The sequence below is a fragment of the Protopterus annectens genome, chromosome 1.part1, assembly GCF_019279795.1.
Source record: "Protopterus annectens isolate FY-2018-M chromosome 1.part1, PAN1.0, whole genome shotgun sequence".
Lineage (NCBI taxonomy): Eukaryota > Metazoa > Chordata > Ceratodontiformes > Protopteridae > Protopterus > Protopterus annectens.
This window is the reverse complement of record NC_056726.1, coordinates 32145540-32155532: the sequence shown is the minus strand read 5'-3', so window position 1 is coordinate 32155532 and position 9993 is coordinate 32145540. Positions and strand designations below refer to the sequence as shown.

The 9993-nt window shown below is 40.7% G+C and overlaps 1 protein-coding gene across 1 annotated transcript in view; it reads left to right on the top strand.

Annotated features, from left to right (window-relative positions):
• Window positions 1-9993, top strand: part of ADAMTS12 (ADAM metallopeptidase with thrombospondin type 1 motif 12) — a 2672119-nt gene that overhangs the window by 186979 nt on the left and 2475147 nt on the right. The window lies entirely within an intron of this gene.

Here is a 9993-nt window from a genome sequence, read left to right as displayed (position 1 = left end):
CCAATAACCTTCTCTGCATACTCCCCTGTACTTCTTCATTCCACCACCACGTGTGTTGGAGCAGTTAACATCTGGGCAGCATGTCAACCTGTGTCTGATTGAGCACAGTAGGTCACAGGTGCATTAATGTAATGCTGAGTATGAGTACAAATAGGACATATCCACTGAGGGCAATTGGAAGGCCATCCCCACATATGTCTGTGGTCTCACAGGCAACTATCTAACCCACCCTGTAATGGAGGACATCCACAACACATACACACACACCATGGCTACAGATGACCAGCTTCAGACACGTTTAGGACAAACATCACCCCCCTGGCTCAACATCAGTGTAGAAGAATTTGAACACCACATGCACCCAACCCTCACCATTAATCAGGTGCAAACTGCCTACTTGCACATAATGCTATGCATGTCCATACAATTCTGCTAGGTACTGGAGTATTATATGATGCAATGTTGTGGCTACTGATACTCATTACTAGTGAGCTGTCAATATAAAGAAATATGGAGAATGTCTGATGTCCTGTGATGTGTTTTTCCCTGTTTATGTCTGTTAGGTGTGATGGAGAGGCTTCCAGCCTATGATGTCCAGGAGACAGCAGCCATAACCAAGGACATCCTGGAACACTTCTTTGGATAACATTATCAAGTTAGCCAATACCCATGAGTTAGTTATCATAGGGGCCGATAAGGTAGGGGCTGTAGTTGTACAAGATTGGCATCAGTACGATAAGGAAGCTAACAGACAGCTGTCCAATGCACGATATTATACTCATCTTAGTATCAATCCTACCCCCCTACCCCCTTCTTTAAACAACAAATTGATGACTTCCTTTCTTTAGCAGTAGAGGAGGGTATTATTAGTAACAACACTAAAACGCAATTGACCATAATCAACCCATGTCCACAATACATATATTTTCTGCCTAAAATACATAAAGACCAAAAAAAAACCTATTGTCTCAAACCTGAATTCAATCACCATCAAACCTCTGTCCCTTTTTTTACTAAATACTTGCAACGACTTCTGAAATGTGTTAGAACACTCACCAGAGACACTGCAGAATTTCTTCAGATTATTTCTGAGGCACAATTAGAACCAGAATGGTTGATGTGCACATTAGATGTCACATCTCTTTATACCAACATTCCACACTGGGCAGGGTTAGAAGCCTTAGAATATTGGTTAAATAAAACAGAAATGTGTAAACCAGGTTTCAACACACTGCTACTTTGTGTTACTGAACATGTGCTCACGAAGAACATCTTTTTCTATCGGGACAAATGCTTCTTACAGATTAAGGGCACAGCTATGGGAGCATCTTTTGCACCAATATATGACGACTTGTTTATGGCTTACATTGAAGATCAAATTATTTATAACTCCCATAACTTATACATAGAAGAAATGGACATCTGGAGGAGATATCTGGATGACTGCTGGTTGGTGTAGAGATCAGATGCGGAATATCTTTTGGAATTCATCACATATTTAAATGAGAACAAATGGGGAATTGAACTCACGGTCAATTATGACTAAAACAAAATTATTTTTTTGGACATGTTGGTCACCAGAGCACCTGACCACACGTTGACCACCGAATTCCATCGGAATTTCCCAAAAACAATTCGCTTCTCCATGCCAACAGTTTCCATCCACCCCATATCTGCAAGAACATCCCCAAATCTCAATTTATGTGGATGAAATGTATTTATTCTGATAGAAACACCTATACACATTTTAGGGATGATTTAGTTCTTAGATTTGGGGACAGAGGTTATAAAATGGGTCAAGTCTTACACACAAAACACAAGGTAGACAATATGGAGCCTGAGAATCTTCTTCTTTACAAAGACAAGTATGACAGAGGTGGTGGGCTCCCCAGATTAATAACCACTTATGGATGTAACACCAAGGTACTAATGAATATTGTACAACATTACTGGAATATCTTGACATGTGAAATGTTGGGTGATAGATGGCTTTTCTCATTTAGGAAAGGTAAAAATCGTGCTGCATTCTTTAACCACTTCAAACATGGGCAACCTACAAATATAAAATCTACTCAAGCTACTTTGTTAGGTGATCCCTTAACTGGTTGCCACTCTTGTGGTCATTGCATTCACTGCTCCAGGATATTAAAAACTAAAAGCTTCAGCAGCCAAAATACCCCTCAAGTCTATGATATTCCAGTTTTTGCCAATTGCACTTCTGATTGGGTGATTTACTTAGCTAGTTCCAATTGTTCAGCATTCTATATAGGGCAAACTTCCAGACCCCTTAAATTCAGAATATCTGAACATCTTAGCAAGATAAAACATCATAAAGAAACAAATGCCCTCTATAAACATACCCTGATACATAAAAATGCCATATTTAATTTCACCATCACTGATAAAATAATGAGACCTAGAAACAATAAATTGGGTTGGCATGATTTGTTAAACAGTGTGGAGAAAAAATGGATTGTTAAACTGGGAGTTGTCTTTAAATCACGGCTTTATGAGCATCTTTAATTGATCACATGTCCTCTAGATTATGTATTTAAACTATTTCTTAATTTGCTGATAAACCACACTGATGAAGGCTATGTAACTATACAGCCGAAACCATTTTTTTTTTTTAAATATACTTTTAATAAAGTATTTATTTGGTGCCACTGTATGCTGGTCTTTCTATTTTTGATTTGCATTGACCTTTATTGAGACAGTGGAGCTGCCATACTCGCAGAGGTTTCTGTTGTTTTAGCATTCAGGAACACTACCACCATCCTCTTCAGTCGGGGTCACCAACATCAGCGGGAGAGGACAGCCTTCTGGGAAGACCTCACACAGAGAATGAACACCTTTGGGAACCATGGCCACACGTATGAACAGGTCAGGCATAGACCAACTGACCTGATTTGGCCTGCATGACAATGGGCTGCTGCAGTGGCGAGGGACCATTCCGCTACTGGTGGGGGGCCAGTCAGAGAGGCCCCACTTGCAGCAATGGAGGAGCTTCTTGCCAACATGCATATATGTATGGAGATGCATATATGTGGGCAAATCTATATACATATATATATATATATATATATATATATATATACATAGAGATATACATCCACACATATATCCACATATATGCATAGATACATATATATAGAAAGGTGAATACATATATATATATATATATATATATATATATATATATATATATGTATATATATGTGTGTGTGTGTGTGTGTGTATGTGTACATAAATATACAGAAATATATGATAGCTACAAACACATACAACCTGAGGGTCATGCTGCTGCACACTAGACATCTACATCTGAAAATATACTCACTGGACGTAGTCCTTAAAATGGGGAACTATGACATCTGTGCTGTAACACAGACATGGTTAAAGGGAGCAGAAAGCACCCCTACACTACCAGCCTATTACCCATTCCACATCTATTAGTAGCAGATCTGTGAGTGAAGTTCCAAAGGTGGTGGTGTTTCCATATTCATTAAGGAGGCACACTTCCAGAGTGTTGACCATCTAGGCATTACAGATCCTGCAGGCATAGCTAGCACTGGGTAGGACAGTGGTTCAGGTTGTAGCCTGCTATAGATCCCCAAACATGTCCCAACACTCACACAACATGTCCCTAAACACCCTAGAGGATAATATTGTCCAACCTAGGACTCACATATGGTTGACTTCAACTACCCCACCATTTTCTGGGAAAGCTACTCATGTACCAATGCACATGCCCATCACATCGACCTGGTCCTTCCTAACATGGGTGACTGTTGCTCGACACCAATAGACAACTCTCCCTTGTTAAATCTGAACACAGATTAATCACATTTGGAAATCCATGGCCCTCCCATGCCCCTCCTGCACAGGTAAGCCTTTCCAATGCTGAATATGGCCTCATAACAACAGAGGTGGCTAACCTCATGGCAGCCATGAAAACGTAGACTAGGTGCATGATAGCTGAATCAAACAACAATGCACTATGAACATGTACACAAATGCATAGGTACTGCCATACCCACTACAACCAGGACCCTCACCTCCAATAAAAGGAAGCTGATCTGGTGGTCCTCTGCCATACAGACACTGTACAACAGAAGAAGGGAACCGATATGGAATAAAATGAAGTCCCAAGACTGGAAATCAACCCTTATCAGCCTAACTTGTAGGTTGAGATCCCTCATCAAATACTACAAAGTTAGCTGTGAGAATAGAATTGAAGCACATGGTCAAGACAACCACAATGTCTCATACAGTTATGTTAAGAATCTCCATGGCAATAGCAAGATTTGTTCTGAGCTACTAGACAATGGAACCTCCCAGACTGAGCCAACAAATACTACCAATATACTGGTTGGCATCTTGAGTGCAAACATTACCCCTCACTCCCCCCCAAAAGACCAATCACAATACCAGTACACCGCCAGACACCCAGTAGTACTGCAGCACAGATTAAAACACCACTTTCCAAGGCCAGGAATACAGCTTCTGGCTGTGTTCTACATGAACTACAGAGTGACCTGGCAACTTACCTGAGTGTCCAGTTCAAGCACAGCCTCACCTCAGGATTTAACCCTACTGACTTGTACACTGCTACAGTCAACCCTCCCCACAAACGAGTTGTAACTACAGAACCTGGGAAATACCGCCCCAACTGTCTGAGAAGTCTGTTATGCAAAGCTATGGAATGCATCATCATGCACCTAATAAACAGGGATATGGGAATCTGCAGACTCAGAATCTTACACAGTTTACCTTTGTGAAGGGTAGGTCATACCTGCTCATTCCAGCTAGTCAACTTCTTGGTGTCAGTCACCTGAGCTGTGGATCTAGGCAAGGTGACACATACAACCTACATTGATCTGTCCAAAGCCTTTGATAACATTCCCCACTCACTAACTAGGTGGGAACAGAGGCACAAACACAGGGGAAGATTGGACATACTGCTGTCATACATTGAGACAGTTGCAGATGTCACTGGGTTTGTTGTAACATCCTTTATGAGGAATATGACGTCGGTAGTACCCATAGATGTATTTACTGACTGCATTCCCCAGAGTCCACAACTGATTTACCAAGGACACCAAATGTCTGGTGAACACACAAATAATAACAGACATGTGGCCAGTTTGAAGTTAGAGTGCTAGTGGAGAGGTATGTCAGAGGCATATCACTGTGAGTCGTGATGTCACACACTAAATTCATGTCCACACAAACCCTGTCAATCTATCAATCCACCATGTGTATAACAGCATTGATGACATAGAATCTGTTCACAAATCTGGGGATATGTCACCCATGTTGGTTGGCTGCCTCCACATGTCCTGTCCTGTGAGGTATTGCCACCCACTGTATTTTAATCTGTAGGTCACTGCCTCTGTAGTGTCCCTCACACAGGCAAGGAAATGAGGCAAGGCCCATATGTCAGAACTAGCAGCAGTGTCCAGGCCCACAGCACAATACAATGTGGGCACCTACATAATGGTATGGCCGCAGCAATACCTGACATCTGCACATCTGTACAGAGGACATACAGTAAGTATATAACCAACAGGTTATGCATTAGGATGAATGTTTTGCAAGATACATGTCTGAAACTGAAAAGTATGCCATTACTACATGACAGCAGTCCTCAATGACATGTCCAAAGAACATAGTAGTCTACAGTTAATTACAACATATCAGATCAATATTCAATAGGAGATACATGTAAACATACAGCTCAAACACCAAGAGCAAGATACTCAGTACTCAAAGTCCAATTTTGCATGCACGGGTGTATGGTTCCAGTACTACAATCTGCAATCTACACTTACTTGAAAAAGCATTGTTAAAAGTACTAACGTAATGATACAATATGTATTAAACTATTTCTGTTAACCAGTGCACTATAGCTGGTGTAACATGCAAGTGTGATTGCATATAACCTTGCATACTACCCATGTTTGAAACAAATTCAAAGAAAAAAGATTGTGGTACTACCCATGTATACCCAGGTGTCCCATACAGTATACTCACACCCCTTGCAACTGGAATGACTGCACATAGAAGCATGTTATGTACAGGAGATGAAATACACTTATTAAATATATCATTACCCTGCAGTTTTATCAGACTGGAATGTGATCACTGGTTACCAGGGCTGATCTATGAATGTATGTATGTATGTATGTATATATATATATATATATATATATATATATATATATATATATATATATATATATGCGGTTCCACTTCATATCATCGAATTATCATTTCATCGAATTTCAAATCATTGAGATCAAATCGTTGAAAACTCATATCAATGAATCTCAAATCATTGAAAACTGTAAAGCATATAAAGGCATAATGGCATAATAAAGCATAATTTGATGATATGAAGTGGAACCATACATGTGTGTGTGTGTGTGTGTGTGTGTATGTGTGTGTGTGTCTGTGTGTGTATATATATATATATATATATATATATATATATATATATATATATATATATATATAAAACATATATCCCATGACATGCAGTGGAGTCATACCTCAGCACCATAACTCTCAACCTGTTAATGCAAGGGGAATGTAATGTATGTATTGCAGTTATAAATGTAGAATGTTGCTTCAGTGACAAGGGTTATGTCAACATACATGTTGTGAAGGAAGGCTCTTCTGCAACTGACATGTACAGCATCAGTTACTGACAGACATGATAAAATCATCATAGCAAAGTACTACACAAATCACAGTACTGATCCTGTAGAATACAGAAGAAATATGAGCAATAAACATGGACAGTCTGAAACAATCAGTCAGGAGTTATTCACAGAACCCCTTAGTTCAAGAAATGTGGAACAAGCCTGACAAAGGGGATGTTTAGAGCCATGAAAATGGGGATATATCACACATACTGGACTAGATAAGCTCACACAGTTGATGCATTCACACCCTCCTGTCTGTCCTAACAGATATTAACTGGAGGAGCAGATGCCCACATATGTCCCACTAGTTAGTGACATACATCTTCACAGCAGCCCCCTGCTTTGTCAGAAATACACAACATGTATGATGGCTAGGCAACAGTACATCATCAAATATCTGGACATAACATCACAGTAAGTTAAATACACTGAGCTGCTAGGCATGTCACCAAGCACTGTGTACACTACAGGCAGACTGCTACAACACTAACCCAATTTACTTGTTGGAGAATACACATGTAATTGCAAATATAGCAGGCACTACAGGCATGTAACAGCAGGGAGTAATAGACACCAGTGTGAAAGTGCATACCCAAAACAATCTAATCACAGTCACAGTAACATAATGGTAAGCCTAATTAATAGTACAATCTATGGAATATTTGAAAAACAGTCATCATCATGTTTGCCAATCACACACTAACTATACATATACTGGCCCCATTCACAGTGTAATCTGATGCCTGACTGTGGTATGGGACATGTCTCAGTCTGGCCCTACAAGCATATAGGCTGATAGGGTATCAGAAGCTGGATCAGCATGCAACATCGGATAGAACAGGACCAAGAACACTGACATCTACCCCAGTCTGTACACAGGCCAAGTAACATAATCACAATACAAGGCTACATAATACAGATACTCTTTCAACAATCACTATAAGTACACAGACCCCACTACTGTACAGACTACAGCAGAATGTCCAGGTTTTGTCCTCAAATATTAGGCCTCCTATACATTACATGTCTGGCATTCTGATATATCACTGGCTTGATATCAGGAACTATGTCAGTAAATAATGGTATACTGTACATATCAACCTCTTACTGCATGACATATGAACAAAGGGTGGCAGACTTGGGGGACAGAGGCAGAAACACAGGGCCAGTATTGACATATTGCAGTTATAAACAGAGAACATTGCTGGTGTAACAGGGTTTGTTGTGACATATCTCTTCTGTGGGATATGACGTCAGTAACACATATGGATGTTACATTTACTGACTACAATAATCAGAGTATGCTACTGCATTTATAAAGACAGAAAATGTGTGAGTGGCACACCAAATCTATGAGTCCAAACTCTGGCCAGTCTGCAGATAGCCCTATAGGTGAGAGTTTTCTCAACCACATAACACTGTCATGACAGACTTTAAATCATGCAGAACAGCCATATCCACACAAACCCTGTTAAACTAACATTACTTCAAATGTAGAACAGCAATACTTACATTATTTCCCCATGTCTGCAACACCCCCCTCCAGTTTGTTGGCCTTTCTCCACAGTGTTTGTTGTAAGAGGTATTTCCAACTACCCTCTGTGATGCTGTTTGTCACACACCCACATGATGTCCTGCTCACAGTGAAGGAGAAGGGCCAACACCCACATGAAGTGCTTACTTATAGGAGTGTGTTTCCATGAAATTGGCTATAGGAATAATACTACAGATTTTCCACATGCAGTTAACAGATGGAGGACTCCAATTCATGGACAAGCCATAAGCTGATCATGAGCATTACCTACCAATGTCAAGCTCCTGCCTATGTAACAAAGATGCATTTTTCTACATCTACCAGAAGGGGGAGACAGACAGAAAGAAAGAAAGGATGAGAGAAAGAGCCAAGCATGTTTGTGTATGATCTGTGGGTGGAGAGAGATCTCTGGGTATTATAATGGTTGCCTATATATACATTTATGGCTGTGGATTGTCTACAACAACCTCTATGGTGTTTGACAACTGTTGGCCTTGTAATGTGAAAATGTAGCAAAACCACCCTGCAATGGATCCTGTTATTACACAATCACAACAACACCCAAACAGGATACTGCTGACACACACACACACACACACACACACACACACACACACACACACACACACACACACACACACACACACACACACTTGCCAGTACTGTGTTTCAACCCCCTACCTAGGTATGTCTTGGTAATACAGTGTTACGCAGTTATTTCAGGCACCATGGAGCTTATATGTTGGAGAGCTGTCCAAAGGTCTCTTTGGAGGTGAGTGACATCAGCTGCAGTTCTAAAGGAGGGGTGCGGGAAGTGTAGGAAGTGTGAATGACCACAAATATCAGGTGTCAACAAAGACACACACACTCACACACAAACACACACATTATCACAGTTGACATGACCATAATTAGAACTCTTGCCTGACTAGTTTGCTACACTATAGTATTACACAGTTATCACGAGTGCCATGGAGCTTATAGGGCTGAGATTTGGCCAAAGGGTTATTTCAAGGTGACTGACATCAGCAGGCATGCTAAAGTAGGCCAATGGCAGGTCTAGTGGTGTGAATGGCCTCAAAATCATTCATATCCGCAGACACACACACACACACACACACACACACACACACACACACACACACACACACACACACACACACATACACACACACACACACACACACATTAACACAGTTTCCAGGACCAAAATTAGAACTCCTACCTAACTAATTTGCTACACTACAATATTACACAGTTATTGTGAGCACCACAGAGCTTATAGGGCTGAGATTTGGCCAAAGGGTTATTTCAAGGTGACTGACTTCAGCAGATGTGCTAAAGTAGGCCAATGGCAGGTGTAGTGAGTGTGAATGGCCTCAGAATCATTCACCTCCACACCCCCCCACACACACATAATCAGAGTTGCCAGGACCAAGATTAGAACTCCTACCTAACTAGTTTGATACATTACAGTATTACACAGTTATCGCAAGTGCCATGGAGTTTATAGAGCTGGGATTTGGCCAAAGGGTTATTTCAGTGTGACTGACATTAGCAGGCATGCTAAGGTAGGCCAATGGCAGGTGTAGTTGTGTGAATGGCCTCAAAATTATTCATCTCTACACATACACACACACACACACACACACACACACACACACACACACACACACACACACACACTTGCCAGCTCCAGGATTAGAACTCCTACCTAACTAGTTTGCTATAACACAGTATTACACAGTT